At 48.6% G+C, this 17,125-nt stretch overlaps 1 protein-coding gene across 1 annotated transcript in view; it reads left to right on the top strand.

The window, feature by feature from the left end:
- Window positions 1-17,125, top strand: part of HOOK1 (hook microtubule tethering protein 1) — an 859,473-nt gene that overhangs the window by 701,642 nt on the left and 140,706 nt on the right. The gene's annotated exons all lie outside the window — the stretch shown is intronic.

The raw sequence follows: 17,125 nt of genomic DNA, 5'->3' as shown, positions 1-17,125 counted from the left end.
GCTTTTATCTGGTGCTTAGCAAGGCTTTGATCTGGGCACAATTAAAGGGTATCTTTCTCCTCTTTTGGCTTTTTTGTGGTTTTCAGGTCAGCCCTCATTATTTAAATCACTTGTTGTGATCCTTTTTTTTTTAAGTCCACAAAGTAAGGTTCCTCCTTCTCGTTTTGCCATGCCACAGTGGTACCTTAACTTAGTCCTTGCAAATTTCATGTGTAATCCCTTTGAGACGCTTCACAGCTGACCTATGTGGCTTCTCACCCTCAAATGATGTTCCTCGTCACCATAGCATCTGCATGGCGTGTAAGTGAGCTTCAAGCTCTCTCTGCCAACCTGCCATACACAACCTTCTTCCCAGACAAACTGATTCTGTTGATGCGAGCATCCTTTTGCCGAAAGTTGTAACACCGTTCCAAATCGGTCAAAATATCAACTTTCTGATAGAGACTTCTAGCCGCATATTCCTTAGCCTTAGATTACTCACCTTAGAATTGACCCCAGGTGTCAGACTGGATCTGGCAATTTCTCATGAGCAGTACCCCTGCTTACAGGTAGGTGGTGTCGTTCGGCTCTGTGTGTCGTCCTCTGTGCTAGAAGTGACATGCGCAGGGCCTATATAGGTGTCACTCCAGGTTGCTGATGTCAGTTCTTTTTTTCCGCACCAATCAGCACAGATCAGGAGAGACCAACACCCTGGTCATTTTTTGATTGGCCTTTTTTCAGCTTTTGTCAATGTGTTTTTTCAAGACTTATCTCCTGGTGTGGCAGGGATGTTTCAGAGAAAGGCTGGCCCCAATCCCTGTGGTGCTGGTCACCGGCAAATGTTGGTGAAGAGGCCAGCACCTCATCTGCCTCTGGTGTCCTAAGCGCGACCACAATGCCAAGACGTGCATCGATTGTTGTGCCATGCACCCAAAGGCCTTGAGAGAGTGATCCCTCAAGCTCCTTGGCGCTCAACGTACAATGATGCAACGTTCTCGATCCTGGTCGAGAGGCATATCCAGGAATTGGTCACAGAGCCATCAATCTTCGTCCCACTGCAGTAAGTCCCGCAAGAAGAATAAGAGTAAGAAGTTGACTTCACCCTGTCCGTCAAAGTAATCAGATGAGGGAGCATCGTTACTCTAGATCTGGCTCTGCAGTTGAGTCTTCACCTAGGCTGTCTCCGCTCCTCCCCAAGTTTCTGGGAGGTGGAGCAACACCCACCCAACTACAATAATTTTATGAGGCCATGCACCTCATATTTAGGTGGCCTATCCCAGCTAGAGCGCCTTCAGCCCCATGGGTTTGGGAGGGGCACCTACTGGTTACCACTGGTAGGTCTGCCCCCAGCGCAAGTCAGGCCTCTTGGATCCAGACCAGCACCGTTAATAGCGCCTCGACCTCCCCAACGCAGGTTCTGATGTCAACTCTCCCTGCAGCGTTGGGGCCCTCTAGTGGCACCGTCCCCATTCTCATCCCGACAAGGAGGCTGAAGGGTTTTGCCGATTCCAGCGCTAACTGGGCCTATACCCTCCAGGCCGAACCCTGAAGCCCTGCTCCTATGGGCTAGGACTTAGGGAAGATTGGGAGGAGCCACTGGACCCTGAACAATACCAGCCCCCAGACCTAAACATGGACTGGTTTGAGGAATTGGCAGATACCACTAAACGGGACACCTCTCCAAATAATGGCATGGTCTCTCCTCTAGCTGTGGATATGGAGGAGGTGGTGAAAAGGGCGGCCGAGGTCCTGGACCTTAGCCACCCTAAGTGGTAGTGAAGACTAACGTCTTGACAGAGGTGCTTCAGCTGGGAGTTCCCCCTAATCACCACTCCTCCCATTTAATGAAGCCCTTACAGATGTCCTGCTCAGTGCCTGGTCCAAGACCTGCACAGGGCCTCCTGTGAACAGGACAATTGCCCGCCGCCATCTCTCTCTGCCCCAATAGACCCCAGTTTTTTGCACAGCACTTTACCCAAGAGAGCTTGGTGTTCCAAGCCTCCACTTCCCGTTTAAATCCTAGCACATATCCTACCAACCCACCGGATAGGGAATCCAGGAGGCTGGACACCTTAGGCAACAAAATGTTTTCCTCCGCCTGCTTGGCACTGCGGTCCGTGAACGCCAGGTGCCTTTCGGGCTGTTACTCCCATGTGCTTTGGGATTCGGTTGCGCAGGTGCGGCCCATGGTCCCATATTACTCTCCTAAGCTATTGCAGACAGGAGAGATGTGTAGAAGGCTGCCTCCCTATATAGGATCCACGTATGGTGAGGCACTGTGCACTGAGTCCAGGCAACCCTAAGTGATAGTGTTTAGGTTCCTGAAAACCAAAGCTCTCAAGGGGTACCTGTAGAGAGCAGCTAGCACTTATCCAGGAGGGTGTAAAGCAGTTGCATGTACCACTATAGTCAGTCTGTAAACTTTTCACACAAGAAAGAACCACACCAGTTGAGTAGAAAAAGACTTTAGGGCAGGTCTATGTTGGAGTTGCGCCACTTTTACGCCGCCGTTGCGTCACTTTTGTGACGCAGCACCGGCGTAAACCCTGCGCCACGTTGCGCCCTATTTACATCGTGACGCATCTATGGAGATGCGTCACGGTGTAAAGCCCTGCTCCACATGAAACCTGCGTCAGGTTTCATGTGGGCGTTCCGTCGCAGGAACGCCCCTGAAAAGTGACTCAGTGAAATCTATAAGATTTCACTGAGTCACTTTCCCAACGCTGATGCGTCAAAACCCTGCGCCTGCTTGAAGCAGGCGTAAGGCTTGACGCACCATGTTAGGTATGGGGTAGGTTGGAACAGTGCTGAAGTTGCGTCGCGCTTGCGACACAACTTCAGCACTGCGCCAACCTTACGCCGGCAGATACGTCACGCATCTGCTTGTCCTTGCGCCACGATGCACCGCATTGTAAATGCGACGCATCTACGGTGGCGCAAGGGCAAACTTGCGTGACACATCTTCCCTGGCGCATCCATGCTGATTTGCAGGGATGCGCCAGGGAACATAAATCTGCCCCTTTATATTTATTACTACACACTACACATATCAATTACACACAAGTAACACTTAGAAAAGAAGTAAGTAGCATAGAAAAACACATAGGGCCCAATCAGGGGGCCAAACCAAATACAAAAATAGTGGGATGCGAGGTGAGTACCAAAACATGACTAGTATACAAGGTTGGAGGACCCCAGGGGAAGCAAAGAACCACCCAAGGTGAGTAGCCAGGGACCACAAGGCGCCCAGGCACAGAGTGGTTACATCGGGTCAGACGTCCATAGAACAATACACAGGTAAGTTGCGGTTGGAAATTTAGAATTCTAGGAACCTTCCTAAAAGACCCAGAAGGAACCGCTTGGATCAGTGAAGGTTGGAGAGTCACCCCACCCATGGATACCCAAAAGATATGGATACCTGCACCAGGGAGCCCACGTCATAGGGGTGAAGTGGTGTCAGAAACGTCCATAAACGCCAGTGGAGGGTCATGGAAGTACAGGAGCTGCAGTGTCTTGTGGACCAGGTAGGTTGAACCAGGACGAAGAATCCAGACGAGAAGGACCAAAAAGCAGTGGAGTTCAAACCACCCAGAGGAGACCTCGAAGCACAGGACCACAATACCAGCCCTGGATGAAGGTTCTTGATGTAGCATGGAGTAGAAGAACCAACAGCTGTGGAGATCAGGCGACGGTGTAGGAGCCTAGGAGCCTTTCATGAGCTGGCCCACGACGGTCGGGGGCAGGAAGGTCAGTGGCCAGCAGTACCACCAACAAGCCTTGGCAAATGCAAACAACAGTTCGCGGCGGTAGATGCTTGGTTGCAGACCAGGAAGGTCTGAGAGACATACCCAGCAAGGTTAAGCCAGCACAATGGTGATCCTGCAGGAATAGGTGGAGCCCCCTCAAGGACCCTCTGGCAGTAGGCACAGGAGATCACAAGAAAGCCTCAGCAGCAATCAGGAGATGAAGGCCAACCACGCAGAGGATGCAGGCAGGATGATGCGCTTGGAGCTGTGTAGTGCTGGAGGCAGAGGCTACTTACAGCTTGAAAATCTTTGGTGTAGAGAGCCAACAAGCCTTGGTAACACCACACAGGCGCGGTGCACAGGGGGGTCGGTCCACATTGGCTAGAGAGGGATTACAGTCTACCAACTTGCAGGGAAGAATGGTCCTGCCTCTAGAGAACCAACAAACTACCACCTGTGTTGCAGAGCCAGTTGATGTCCGTGGGATGACAGGATCAGCAAACTGGTCGTCGGAGTCAAGGTGGCTGCAGATGCAGGGAAGTGACTGCTACATTTCAAGGGAGATTCCTTCAGCCTAGTATGCAGGCTGAGTCCTTGGTGACTCGGAGGATGCACATCCATGGAGTTACAGATCCTTGGAAATGCAGAAGGATTCTTCCTACCGGGAGCCGTCTTGTCATGGGCCCTTGCTTGAAAAACAGCAGAGTTCCAGTGTCCACCAACAGAAGAGTTTTTGAACAATCTTCAGCGACAGGCAGTTGATTCCAGAAGTTGTTGGTGGGACGATTCTAAGGATCCACCCTCAGGGTAGCCCTTAAGTAATCCTAGAAAGGGGAAGGACCTCTTTTCTAGTGACCCACCTATCGGAGGGAGTCAGGGATGCTACTCTTCTGTCCTAACGAGTCAGATGCTCCCAGGGGCCAAGATTCAACATGGCAGAATCAAGTGGCCACCTGGAGGAGCTCTGGGCACCTCCCTAGAGAGGAGCTGGACATGGGGGTGGTTACTCTCCTGTCCTTTGTGCAGTTTTATGCCAGAGTGGAAGCCAAGGGCTCCTGACCTGGGCAAAACTGGTTTATGCATGGAGGGCACCAAATGTGCCCTTAAGTGCAGTCTGGTGGTGCTGGAAAACACCCCCACCCTATCTAATGGATCTAAAGGAGAGGTGGTCACACCTCTCCTTCACATTAAATCCTTTTTCCAGCTTCTCTGCTTGAGTTAAGCTCATCAGCAGGGCTGCAGAACACTGTCTAGGCTCGGCAGCAGCACGGGCCGGCAGTCAGACCCTGAAAGGCTACACAGGTAGGTATTGGGGCGTCCTCTGTAGAGCCCCACCCCAGTACATGGTCTCATGCCACTAATACTGGAATCGGTGTAGTTACATTATTTCAACAAGTTTGATAACAAACTGGACCAGGTTTGGGACAGCTGTTATGTAGTTAGACATCTGGACTCTGCCACTGTCCACTACATACCGTATAATGGCTGTCCTGCACTTACAAAGCCCAGAAAATGGTGCCTGGGGTTTGTATGGGTACCTCTGCTTGTGCAGGAGTACCTACACTATTAGAACCAGGCACTCTGCCCTTGGACTGAAGAGCCTATCTTAGGGGGACTTATAGGCTAAAAGTTCAGTGACCAGGATATAAGGCAAACCTTATATCCAAAGCGAAAGGTGCCAGCACCATTTCACGCAGACTGCTATGGCATCTCTGCAGACACAGTATGTCTGGGCTACCTTGAGTGGCATAATTCATGCTGCAACCCATGGGAGACCCCTGGTGTACCAATGCCCTAAGTACCTCCATACCGTATACTAAGGACTTACAGTGGTACCCCGGTATGCCAATTGTGGGGTGTACAAAGTACTTACCAGATAATTTAGAGGAGAGAGCACTGCCACTGCCGTCCTAGTTAGCAGGATCCCAGTGAACTACAGTCAAAACACAATGACACCAGGCAAAAAGTGGCAAAAAGTGGGGGTATGTATGTCAGAAAGATCCTACTTACCTACAAGATGCAACTAAGTTCACAATCAGAAGTGGACTGTACATGACCGACTCGCTAGGCCGAGCGGTTTCTTCGTCGGTGGCCTTATGGCCCCCCACCAACCCCAGTCTGCCTTTCACTTCCAGCTGCGTCGTTACCCACCCAGCCACCATGACACACAAGGTCCCCAGCCTCTGTGTGGCGAGAACCCGGTATCCCAAGACTCCATGGTTATGGACAGCCAGAGTTCAAGCCAATCCACCACCCCTCTGGCAGCTGCAGCCACCAAACCTCTTTAGTTTGATCAACTGTCATGGGCAACCAGTAGGAGGCAGATTATGCCATCACCTGCACCACTGAAGGTTGATAACATTGGACCGCTGGGTTCTCCAGATTGTCTGAAGGGCCTACTCCTCCCCCTTCGTGACTACCCCACCACCCATGCCACCCACTTGTTATAGGTTGAACGAGAACCATTTTCCTTATTCACCAAGAAGTGGTGGCTCTCTTGGTCAAGGGAACTATAGAGAGGGCCCTGACACCAGAAATAGGCATGGTTGTTATTCCTGCTACTTTCTGGTGCCCAAAAAGGATGGAAGCCTTCCTCCTATCCTTGACCTGCACCTGCTCAATTTCTTCCTGAAAAAGGAGGAATTCAAAATGCTCATTCTCGCTCAATTTCTGTCTGCTCTCAACCCAGAAGACTGGTTGGTAGCGCTGGACCTGCAGGACGCATACTTCCAAATTCCCATCTTGCCTACCCACAGGCGTTATCTGCAGTTCACCGCAGGCCACAAGCAGTTTCAATTTGCCGTCCTCCCTTTCGGCCTTACCAGCACCCCTTGGGTGTTCACCAAGGTGATGGCAGTGGTTGCAGCTCATCTGCGGAGATCAGGGTTTCCAGGCTTCCCCTATCTCCAGAACTGACTGCTGTGCTTCATGGTCTGCTGCATCCTGTTGGTGACACATACCCGCTTACATATGGAGGCCCTCAGTGGGACTTGAAGTTCCAGTGGATGCAGCATCGGGGGAATCGCTCCGACATGGTCCAGATCTCAGAGGGAACTGGAAATGATTGCAGTGGTGATTAACAAACCGCAATTCGGTCAGCAACAGACCCCTCTCCTTCCCCAACGAGATCTGACTGTGGTAGCAGATGTATCATTCCTGGGATGCGGCGGCCATCTGGGAGAGGCGGAGATCAGAGGCCTCAGGTCTCTGGCGGAATCCAGGCTCCATATCAACCTACTAGAGCTCTTGGCGATCCGGCTGGCATTGAAAGCCTTTCTACTGTCCATCAAGGAAAGGCTAGTGCAGGTGTTCACAGACAACACAACCGCCATGTGGCACTGCAACAAACAGGGCGGGTGAGGTTGTGGACCCTTGGTCAAGAGGCCCTGTGCCTGTGGACATGCCTGGAATGTCTGGTCATATCCCTAGTGGTTCAACACCTGTCTGGCTCTCTGAATGCCAGAGCAGACAAACTCATCCAAAGATGCCTAGCTGATCACAAATGACATCTCCATCCAAAGGTGGTGCATGGTCTCTTTCAGCTGTGGGGAATGCCTTGATTAGATCTGGTCGCCACTTAAGAGAACATGCAATGTCAGCAGTTTTGTGCGATGGAGTTTCCAAGGTGGCTCTTGCACAAAGACGCTTTTCGTTTCGAGTGGAGATTAGGCATCCTGTATGCCTTTCCGCCCATACCACTTCTGCCCAGAGTTCTAAAGAAGATCAGGAACGAATGGGCCCAAATCATCCTTGGGACTTGGGACGGAACTCGAAGAGTTTTGTATACTGAGCTGTTGAGCATGGCCATAAGTCCTCCGATCAGACTGCCCCTTCGGGATGATCTCCTGTCTCCGCAGCAGGGTAAGGTCCTCCACCCGGAACTGGCAACCCTCCTCCTTATACGTGGAGATTGTGCAGTGACAGCTTTTGACCTTCCACCCAAAGTGTTATCTTGGCAGCCAAGACAGTATATGCCTGCGGCTGGGGCAAGTTTGTGGCATGGTGTGCAGTAAAGTAAAGTGGCCCCCTTTCTGCTACCCTTTCTCAGGTCCTTCTATTTATTCTTTCCCTTGCCCAGCAGGCTCTGCTTTGGGCACCATAAAGGGCTATCTTTCTGTCATCTAAGTCTTTCTGAACTGCCAGATAATTCATCCCTGTTCAAATCCCCTGCTGTGAATAGGGGTTTGAAAGGTCTTCAACACCTGTTTCCACCTTCACCCTTCATCATGCCTCAGTAGGACCTCAACTTACTGCTTTGCTTTCTGATTAGCGCTACTATTGAGCCACTACACAACTCTCCTCTCAGGTTTCTTACCATCAAGCCAGCCTTCTTAGTGGCAATAACATCTGCCTGGAGGGTCAGTGAGCTCCAGGCGTTGTCATTTAAGCCTTCATACCTAAACCGCTTCCCAGACTAGCTGGTTCTTCACACTAGAGCTACCTTCCTGCTGAAAAATTGTGACTCCCTTTCAGGTAGGCAAGTCCACAAACCTGTCTAACTTTTGCCCTCTGCCGCATCCCTTTAAGGGAGAGGAGCATCGCCACTTACTGGACTCAAAAAGAGCATTGTCATTCTACCTTGACGGCATGAAAGAGTTCTGGGTGGACAACCAACTCTGTGTGTGGTATGTTGGAGCAAAGAAAGGGAAGGCTGTGCAGAAACAGACCATCACCCGATGGATTGTGCTCTGCATTAAAATCTACTACGCACTGGCATAGAAGCAATGCATCTGTGGGTTTGCGTGCTCATTCCACCAAAGCTAAGGCTGCGACCACTGCGTTAACACACAGAGTTCTGGTCCTGAACATATTCCAGGCTTCTTTGCACATGTTCACCAAGCACTACTGCCTGGACAGTCAGGTCCATCAGGATGGTGAAACAGTTTCTCAGACCTACCTCAAGGAAGGTTTTGCTTGAGTATTCTATTCTATGGTAAGGAGTCTAAGGCTAGAATTCTATATTAGATTAACAAGATACTTACATTCGGTAACGCCTTTTCTGGTACAGGCTCTATCTAGCGCAGATTCCTTTCTGACCCAATCATCCTCCTGCTCTGAGAACACATTTCTAGGGATAGGGCTTTCCTCTTTCAGGGCCCTAATTTTCCACACGATTGTTCAGTGTTCTTCAAAAGCCAATGCTGTGCAGAAAAAGACTATCTCCAGCTGGATCGTACTCTGCATTAAGGATCTGCAATGCATTGGCCAAAAAGCAGCCTCCGCAGGGGCTGTGTTCTCATTCCATGAAAGGCAAAGTACCATTGCTCTTGCACACGCATTTCCTGTTCTGGACATATGTCAGGCAGCTACATGAGTGTCATACGTTCACAAATCACTACTGTCTGGATAACCAGATTCATTGAGAGTGACATTTTGCCTCCTCAGTGCTACAGTAATTTTTGGTTTGAGTCCATTCACAGACTCTTTTCCAAAAAGGTATTGCTTTATTATCTATTCAGATGTGAGGAATCTGTGGTTAAAAGTCTCTTTCAGAAAACTTACCTGCGATATTGATCTCTCTGGTTGGAATATGCCACGTTATTTCGCATGCCTTTAGTTCACATGCCATTACAACACGGTCATTGCAATGACCGCGTTGTTATTTCGCATACTGTTACAATGCAAGTCGGAACAACGACTTGCGTTGTAAGGAGCGCTGGATGTTGGAATAGTATAATTTACTATTACAACTCCAGTCTGTGCGTACACTATGGAAGGTGTTGGATTTTCAATCCAACACCTTCCACCCCCTAATGCAAGTCATTGTTTCTACTTGCGTTGTAACGGTACGCGAAATAACAACACGGTCATTGTAACAACCGCGTTGTTATGGCATGCGAACTAAATGCTGCATACTAAACGCTGTTTACCCTCTGGTTGAGACTAAATCTAACCACAGATTCCTCAACCCAGCCATTTTCTCCATCTGTGAATTGAACTCTGTCAATTAAAAAGATCCCAGGTCTAGGAATCTGCACACTGGCCAAAGCCAATTTGATGTTGAGGTTCTGCATCTGGGGATGTTAATAGTTTGAAAGCAATTGGCGTCAACACGCAGGATAGCGCCTATATTGGCCCACATTTAATTTCCGGAGCTGAACGGCGTCAGTGTGGAGCCACATACAGCCGCGAAGAGGTACTGCTCAAAGGTTTCATGTCTGACACCTGGGGAAAGTATTCAAAAGTTGAGGAAATGTGTGGTAGAGTCTCTACCAGAAAGGTAATTACCAAAGGTAAGTAACTTGTTCTTGTTGGCCAATAACGCATCCCAAAATGTGACTATCTCTTTATATAAATGTTAGAGATTGGCAACTTCAATACCACATGCTGGGCATTTGAGGTCTTTCACTGGGTGAGTCCTATGTAACATGTGATGTCGCTCCTCAACATTCTGTACTGTTCTATTTTGAGCTTATAATTCAAAAATACTTTCCTAGAAAATAGACTGGCTTTAGCCCCTTGCATATAAATCCTTATCAATCCTTATCCAACGCCTTTATTTATGCTGTTAGACCTTACCTCCTTGGTGTAGTCTTCCCCTAAATATTTTGCTTTTCCCCTCCTGTTGTCTGAAATTAGTTTTGTTGGCAGTAGGACTCTGTGCACTTCACCACTGCTAACCTGTGCTGAAGTGCTTGTGCTGTCTCGCTAAAACATGATGGAATTGGCTTACACCCAATTGGCACATTTAATTCACTCATATGTCCCTAGTATATGGTACTACATGTACCCAGAGCCTGTAAACTAAATGCTACTAGAGGGCCTGCAGCACACATTCTGCCACCCACTTTAGTAACCTTTAAAACAGGTCTCTAGTCTGCCTTTGCCACTGTTTTAAAACTGCCAATTCAACCTGGCTAAATAAAACTTCTGCCAGGTACAAACATTCCTTGTTAAAAAATAATAGTCCTAAGGAAGGCCAGAGACAGCCCATAGGTGCAGAGGTCATTGTAAAGTAGGACGTGTGTTTTTAAGTTTTACTTGTCCTGATAGTAAAAAACTCCTAAATTTGTAAGGCCTACCTCTCCCCTAGGATAACAATATGTTACCCTATTACATTTAGTAAGTGCTAACACATGATTGGGAATAGGTAGAAATGTTATACTTGGACTCAAATGAATTGTAATTTTAAATCCTCATTAATGGTAAAGTCGGATTTTAAGTCACAGTTCTGAACATGCCTCTTTTAGAACCTTAAAGGAACAATTGATAGACGGAATGTTGAGCAATGCAAACATTCACCCCCAGTCACAGTGAGCACGGGACCAATGTCTGGGCATACCCTTCCCACTATGGGCGACAAAAGCAAAAGCAACAATTGATGGACAAAATGGGGGTCAATATTTGTATCATTCAGCATTCAGTCCATTAGTTGTTCCTTTTGAATTATTTAGAAAGCTGGCATTTTCCTGTTCTAGCCATTTGATACTTGCTGCCACTGTCCTGAGTCACATGGCTGTGATTAGCTTAGATGTTGGGCTTTGTGTATTCGCCCAAGGTTTTGTGTATTTACCCCCGACAGTGAGACAAACGGGGCTAGGTGTTGGCAGGATGGGCCATCCTACCAGGATGGTTGGGGCGGAGCTGTTTTATGGCCCACATACATTTCAAAGGGCTGCCTCCAGAAACACATTTAAAGGTACCTGACACTAGCCTTCTGTCACCCCAGCCTTCTCGAAGCCTTGGCAGGGGAAGGGAGGAACGTTACAGAACCAGATTTGGGGTAGCCTAGAAGATTCCCCCTCTTCAAAGGATGGCACCAGGTATAAATACTGGATCCTCAGGACCCTTCCTCAGTCTGCTCCTTGACCTGTGGAGGGTTTAATGGGACTACCTTGGACCACCGGAGGACTGCCCGCCTGCTTAAAGCTTGCCTTGCTTCCAAAAGGACTGTCCTGCTGTTTGAGGCCTGCCTTGCTACTTGAACCCGGTACTATCAGTGTGACTCAAAGGATGAGTTGGATGGCCTTCTGTGTGACCTACATGGACATAACAACCTCCAGAGACCCTGAACTCTGCACCTGGCATCTGCCACAAGTGGTGCCCAACCAGTCCTGGGCCCTTGGAAATAGTGCTGAAACTGCTCCTCCAGCCAAAACGTAGACCACATACTGTACTATACTACACCAATAAGTTGCCTGAGAACCGGCCAGAGACAGGGATCTACCTACTCGCCGATCCTCCCAAAATAGGAACTGGTTGTTACTCTTGCTATTTCTTCCCAACGAGAAAGGATTGAGTCCTTTGTCACATTTATAGCTATCCACAAACTGGATGCATGCCTGCAGAAGGACAAATTCAAGATGGTCACACTGGCCCAGATTCTATCTGCCCTGGATTCGGGTTACTGGATGATCGCCCTGTACCTGCAGGATGTGTATTTTAATATACCCATCCTGCAGTCTCAAAGACACCTGTGGTTTAATGTAGGCCAAGAGGATTTTTAGTTTTCTGTGCTCCTCTATGGTCTCGCCAGTGCTCTCAGGTGCTCACAACAGGGATGGAGGTGGTTGTGGCACACCTTCGGAGATTGAGGATACGAGTTTTCCTCTACCCTGACAACATGCTGTTTAAGGCAAGCTTGCCACCTAGAGATGATGCTGAACCTCCTGACATCGTTTGGATTCATAATCAATGTGCGAAAGTCACATCTGACTCCTTCGCTGAGGGGCCTTTTCATTGGGCATAGGAAGGTGATGGAAGGATTGCTTGCAATTTGATCACCGGCAATCGCTTGTGGTAGCATCTCTTCACATTGTTCTTTTGCCCACCATGCCACCTCAGTTTGGGCCCACCCATATGCAAATCAGCCTTGACCCTGCTCCTCATTTGAACAGTCCTGCCCGAAATGTCAGGACAAGCCAGGTCCAAACCGAACCCAGGCATAAGTGATGTAGAACCTGGTTCCCCTTGATAAGGGCTTTGTTTCAGTGGCACAGTGAGCATGAGACCCACGCCTGAGCATACCCTTGTCACTTAGAGATGTAAATCAGACACACAAAATGTGATAAAAGAAAGGTTTGGAATTTGTCTAGCTACAGGCAATTGCTCGGGTTAGCATCCCAACCTATCGTTCTTTTGCTCACCATGCCACCTCAGTTTGGACCCAGCCATATGCAAATCAGTCTTCTTCATGGGAACAGTCCAGCCCAAACTGCCAGGCTAGGTTCTCACCAAACCGGAACACAAGCAAACTAGGACCGGTTTAGGCCTGATGAGGGCTTATCAGCCAGGTATAGCTTGGTTCCAGTGGCACAGTGAGCACAGGACCTACGTCTGGGCATACCCTTGCTACTTAGGGTGGTAATCAAACACACAAAAGGTGATGAAAGGAAAGCTTGCAACATATCTAACCACTGGCAATCGCCCACGGTATCATCCAAACTCATCGTTCTTTTGCTCATCCTGCCACCTCAATTTGGACCCAGCCATATATAAATTAGCATTGGCTCTGCATCTCTTAGGAACAGTCCAGCCCTTTTCATTGGAGTGATCTTGAATGCGGTGCTGTTCGGAGCTTTTCCTCCCTCACGAGTCCAGGACATTCAGACTATGATCCTGACATGGTCCCTGTCCTGGGCTCTAGTGACATTAGCACCGAGGCTTCTTGGCCTACTGTGTTCTGCTCATCGACTGTGCCAAGGTGGCATATGTGGACTCTGCAATAGAATCTGAAGTCTCAGTGGGCCCAGCTCCAAGTTAAAACTCTCAGATTTCAGCATGGTTTCAGTGGGGACTGCAAAAGATCTACAGTGGTGGCTACTCAACCGCAGTTTAATCAGCGGTAGAAACCAGACTATTCATCTACCTGTTGGAGTTGTGGGTCATCCACTTAGTGCTTAGGGCCTTCCTACCAACCATCAAAGGGAGGCTAGTATGGGTCCTCACCGACAACACCACCACCATGTGGTATTGTGAGAAGCAGGGTGGTGTGGGGTTCTCTGTTCTGTACCTAGAGTCTCTTTACCGCAGGAGTTGGGTGTGACGTCAAGGCATTTCCCTGGTCATGACCCACCTGAGTGCCAGGGTGGATGATCTCTGCCGAAGGGGCATGGTGGATCATAAATGGCATTTTCACCCGAGGTGGCACAGGGCATCCAACATTAATGGGGAGAACCCTGGCTGGGGATTTTCTTCACTGCCATGAGCAGGCACTACCAACACTTTTGCATGCTTGAGTTCCCAAGTAGGTTCTCTCCAGGAGGCCCTGCCCTGAATCTGAAGAAGATCAGGAACGACTAGCCCAAGTCTTCAGTAGGGGTTCCAGAGAGAATTATACCTGAAATTTCTGGGCATGAGCATCTGTACCCAGATCTTCTGCTCCTGCTTCGGGAGGATCTTCTGTCACAGAAGCAGGGCACCGTTCTGCACCCGGGCATGTACAGTCTAAGCCCCCATGTGTGGAGATTGAGTGTACAGCATTTGATTTTGTTAAATTTGTGGCCTAGTGTGGTGACAGCCTAGTTCGGTGACAGCAAATCACACCTGTTACAAGCCAAAGTGTTAGATCTCTTATTGTTGTTTTGTCTTTGACCCAGCAAGGACTTGCAGTGGACACCATTAAAGGTTATTTTTCTGCCCTTTCCACTGGCCTTATGCTGGACCAACTGTCCTTGTTTAAATCACTTGTGTGATGGGGTTTCTCAAAGGTTTAGCATATGTTTCCCACTTAAGCCATTGTGATGCCACAATGAAATCTCAATGTTTTCCTGACTTTCCTCATTTGCACTGAATTCGAGCCATGCACAGTCACCCGTTACATATTCTGACTCTGAAGACCGTGTTCTTTGTCATGATTACCTCAGCTGGTTGCACGAGTGAGCTTCAAGCTCTCTTGGTGCAGCTGCCCTGCACCACCTTTTTGCCAGACAAACATATTTCCCCAGACAGATTTTGAAGACCAAGGTGATCTTTTTGCTAAAACATTTGACTCCTTTTCATATTGACCAGTTCATCACCCTCCCAACGTTCTTCGTTGAGCCTTAGCCCTCGAAGAAGGAGGCGAGACTCCATCAGCTGGACCCCAAAAGAGCCTTGAGTTTTTACTTTGATTGCACCCAAGACCACTTCATTGCCAATCAGCTTTTTGTTGGGTTTGCTAGGGCAAAGACTGCTGAGGCAGTAGAGAAAAGCACTCCATCAAGGTTAAGAGTCCTCTGCATCAAGATCTGTAATGCATTGGCCAAGAAGCAGCCTCTGGAGGGACTGAGGGCTTATACCACCAGGGCCTATGGTGCTAACACTATGTTGGCATGCGGAGCGCCTGTTCTTGATATTTGTCAGGCTGCAATGTGACGTCCGAACACAGGTTCACAAAGCAGTATTGCTTTGACAGCCAGATCTGACAGGAAGGGCATTTAATCCATTCAATCCTGCAGGACTTTTTGGTCTGAGCCATTCCGCAGACCCTCCACATTCAGAGGTACAGCTTTGGTATTTGCACCAACAATGAGGAATCTAAGGTTGGATGTTTCAATCAAAAGAACACATTATTTACCTTTGATAACGCTATTTATAGTGGATACTCTAACCCCAAATTCCTCACTGCCCTCCCTCCTCCCCGTTCTTTGGAATGGTCTCTCTTTTCCATCTATTTAGGTCCCAAGTTAGAGATCTGCACACTGGTATTCTTATTCGTTTTTGCTCCCTGTGTCTGGGGTGCGGACAGAGTCAAGAAAGAAATTGACATCAGTGTGCATGGGTAGTGTTTATATGCATTTCCGTTTGGTAGAGACTTCATCTAACCTCAGACTCCTCACCGAGCCTCCCTTCCTCCCCATTCGGTGGCCCATTAATAAGATCGCAAGTTTAGGAATCTGCACACTGGTCATACCAATTTGCCTTCGGGGCTCTGCATCTGGGGGCGTGGACACTCTCGAAAGCAACTGACGGCAGCACACAGGAATTGGCCATTTATAGGCTCCGCACATCATTTCCGGAGCAGAATGGCCTCAGTGCGAAGCCTCATGACTTCAACTACCAGAGTGCAGTGGTACTGCTGAAAGGTTTCCAGATCCAGTCTGACGCTTGGGAAATATCCAAAAGTTGAGAAATCTGCCTCTAGATATTGTCTCTACCAGAAAGAGCATTACCAAGGCTAAGTAACTTAGCAGAAGGTGGTGCCTTTCCATAGCAGTGGGTCATCTTCCATGTCCAAGTTGATGGAGGGGATGAAGAGGCCAGTGAAAAAAGACTAATCTTTCACCAACTGACATGAAGACCTGATTACTTTCCAAGTCAGCGAAGAGCCTGCTTATGCTAGAATGGTCACTGTTTAGATCCCGTAGATATTGTAGAACATCATCAGCATAGTGAATTTGAGGCCACACCCTCCATCCTCGCCCACACCGCAAGCGGTTCCATGGCCAGGGCGAAGAGGAAAAGAGAAGGGCATGTCCCCCTGGTGGATAATTACGGAGTGGAACTATTATGGCCCGCACAGATTCTGGCTAGTGGAAAGTATAGAGGAGCTTTATGAGCTTAATAGTGAGGGTTTAAAGCCATATGTGTTCACGACGTGGAACGCATAATCCCATCTGAGGGTATACAAGGCTTTTTCTTTGTCTAATACAGCAAAAGCCACATTGGGCCAGTGTTGAGGAACTGCTTCCGAAAGCACATATAGTCTCCTTATGTTCTGAGAGGTGCATCGGCCTAGAATTAAGCCATTCTGGTCAGCATTGATAAGGTGTGCGAGCACCTGAAGACTTTGGTCAGTAAGGGTCTTGCTCGGAGTTTTAGAGTCTGTTTGGAGAATAGATATGGAGCGATAGGAAGTTGGGACTGGTGATCCTTTCCCGGCTTCAGGATTGAGGCAAATAATGCCTCCAAGAGATGAGGGGTAGACTGTCCTCAGCCATCACAGTCTTGTACACCTGGGCTAATTTAGGGGCCAAGAGGGATGAATATATTTTCAAGAATTTCAGGGTATGCATCCCCTTAATGTTCCATGTCATAATGGAAAAAATGTAGTGGGTTGTGTTTTCTGCATAGCATGGGTAGTGAAGTAGTGACGCTCCAGGTAGTTCCCCAGTGGCCCCATAGAAAGGTACTGTGGCTGAGGAGCAAGGTGCAGCCTGTGTGTCGAATGATGACCATCCTACAAACCATTCTAAAAAAAACAGCTCTGCAATAGAGCCCAAAAAAACAGTCATTCCAAGTGCAGGAGACAATGTGCGGACTATCCAGACTAATGTAGGGGAGTAATGTGCTGCATTCTGGGCAAGTGAATGGTAGGTAGTGTGTTGAGGTGGTCTAGAGGGAGAAACGGGCTGATCTCCCTAAACTAAAGAAAAGCGCATTTGGCAGGACCCCAAGGATATTGGGAAACAGTATCTATGCCAAGCAATGAAGAGTAATCAATAACTGAAGAGTTATAGACAATGTGACACCCCCTCCAG

Source organism: Triturus cristatus, chromosome 4_2 (assembly GCF_964204655.1).
Source record: "Triturus cristatus chromosome 4_2, aTriCri1.1, whole genome shotgun sequence".
In the NCBI taxonomy this organism is placed as follows: Eukaryota; Metazoa; Chordata; class Amphibia; order Caudata; family Salamandridae; genus Triturus; species Triturus cristatus.
The sequence above is the reverse complement of the archived record's forward strand: the minus strand, read 5'-3'. Positions and strand labels throughout refer to the sequence as shown.